This window comes from Phyllobates terribilis, unplaced genomic scaffold (genome assembly GCF_046119375.1).
Source record: "Phyllobates terribilis strain yellow unplaced genomic scaffold, ASM4611937v1 Scaffold_11__3_contigs__length_659146591, whole genome shotgun sequence".
Lineage (NCBI taxonomy): Eukaryota > Metazoa > Chordata > Amphibia > Anura > Dendrobatidae > Phyllobates > Phyllobates terribilis.
Genome location: NW_027362771.1, coordinates 604,224,253 through 604,226,431, shown reverse-complemented (window position 1 = coordinate 604,226,431; position 2,179 = coordinate 604,224,253). Strand labels below are relative to the sequence as shown.

Here is a 2,179-nt window from a genome sequence, read left to right as displayed (position 1 = left end):
ACCTTTTGACACTGCTCTGGGTTCAATAGTGGTGTGCTGCGGTCCCCTAGAAATTGGGACAGGAAGGTCAGGCGAGGGTGTTTGTTGTGGCACAATTTCAGCTTGCCCACGTCTTGGTCCTCGGCCTCTGCATGCACCATCACCATCACGTCCAGTTCCCGGTCCCTTGTCACGTGCCTTGCCCATTTTAAATGGAGGACAGTATCTTCCATGCTCACTACAAATGACTGAGTTTGGAGCGAACTTATATGTGATCTGTGTGACGGAGAAAACAGAGTTTATACCTGGCCTTGTAGGTAAGTAGTTTGAACAGCAAACTCCTGTGAATTGCTTCAATGACACACTAAAGGAAATTTTTAATGGAGGCCAGAAATTGTATTTTCTGACAACGTATATGTGATCCGTGTGACGGAGAAAACAGAGTTTTAATTAGCTGGATTTCTAGCGCTGTAATATGGAAAGGACCTGGCTGTATTCTGCAGAGCCGCAAAGCAAATGGCGCAGATAAACGGTGTTCTCTGGACTGCTTTTTAAGCAAATAATGAGGATTAAGATGCAAAGAAAATTATTCCTGGCCCCTGAGACCTGGGCCTTTGTATAGAAATATCTAACAGCAGCAGAAGGCAGAACTGCAATGGAGCCTCTGGTGCTATATACACTGCAGTCTGCTATATACCCTGCCTGCCTATATACACTACCTGCCTATATGCACTACCTGCCTATATACACTACCTGCCTATATACACTGCCTGCCTGATATCTCTGCAGATGGATTAGTCCTCAGAAGGACTGTTTGTTAAGATGGATATGTGTAATGTACGGTTTTTCTCCCTACACTACCTAATACACAAGCAAATCTCTCCCTAACTCAGCAGCAGCAGCTCTCCCTACACTGTCTGATCCGGAGTGACTGTGAGGAGCATGGCGGCGCCAGGTCTGATATAGACCTGATGACACTGTGCGGCCAGCCAATCACTGTAATGCCCACAACCAACATGGCTACGGCATTACAGTGAGTGGTAGGCAATCCCTGCATGTTCATTGGCTCTGTAAAGAGCGCCAAACATGCAGGGGGGGGACCCGAGCTCCCGCCGAGCAACACCGGAAATACTCGGCGAGCGTCGAGCAGTAGCGAGCATGCTCGCTCATCACTACTCCACATACAAAGTTGTGTCTAAAAAAAAGCCGTTCAGCGTATGCTGGATTACATGATACAAGGCAATTTCTAGTAGAATAAATTGTATTACTCAAATCGGTTCACTTGTTTCTGTTAGCATATCGCTTCTAACAATTAACTGTTGGTGACGAAATTCATCAAGAAAGGTAATTATCCGAGCAACGGAGAAAAAAAAAACTAAAAACTTTGCTTTTGGGACTCTCTAAATCTTTTTGGATCCTCAATCTTTGAACTTTCGGATTAAGTCGTGGTTCTGCAAGCTTCAACATATCACAGTAGAAAAGTTAAGTCCTGGGAATCCTACGAAGACAGAGCACTCACTTGACTTTGCACTTCTTGTAGGGTTATATGAGTAAATCCCATTGAAAATCAAACAGACGGCTACAGGAAAATAGCTCATAAATGGTCCTAATCTTTTTGGTGTTTATATTTATGAACTATTTTCTGAAATCTTCTTACTAAAACTGTCAAAAATTTTAGAAAAAAAAAAAAATGTATCCTGCATTGGCCGGGAATCGAACCCGGGCCTCCCGCGTGGCAGGCGAGAATTCTACCACTGAACCACCAATGCTCGGCATGCTTAGTGACCTAAACATGTGCATATATATGAAATCATTCCTATAAGGAGTCACTGCATGAAAAGTTCAGCATTTGGCCCGATGCCCACCATTGTATTTTCCGCCCAAGTGTGATTCGACAAAACATCAGATGCCACTCTGACCAATGTTATTCTATGTCGGGTTTTTTTTTACGCACACATCTCAAGGATGAAATTTCATCAGCCAAGTACAGTAAATTCACAGCCAGAACCATCAGAATAGACACATACCGTATTTTTCGGACTATAAGATGCACTTTTTTCCTCCAAAATTTGAGAGGAAAGTGGGGGTTGCGTCTTATAGTCCGAATGTATGGCTGTATATGGTGGCTGTGGGTGGTGGGGGGAGCGGCAGTGGCGGAGGAGCGGGCACAGGAGGCAGGAGCCGCCTGCTGCAGCCTACG

The 2,179-nt window shown here is 44.7% G+C and overlaps 1 non-coding gene across 1 annotated transcript; it reads right to left on the bottom strand.

Moving 5' to 3' along the window:
• Positions 1 to 1,677: 1,677 nt before the first annotated feature.
• TRNAG-GCC (transfer RNA glycine (anticodon GCC)) lies at positions 1,678 to 1,748 on the bottom strand. The gene has a single exon. It is a non-coding gene; the product is annotated as a tRNA-Gly (tRNA).
• Between the last annotated feature and the right edge of the window lie 431 nt (positions 1,749 to 2,179).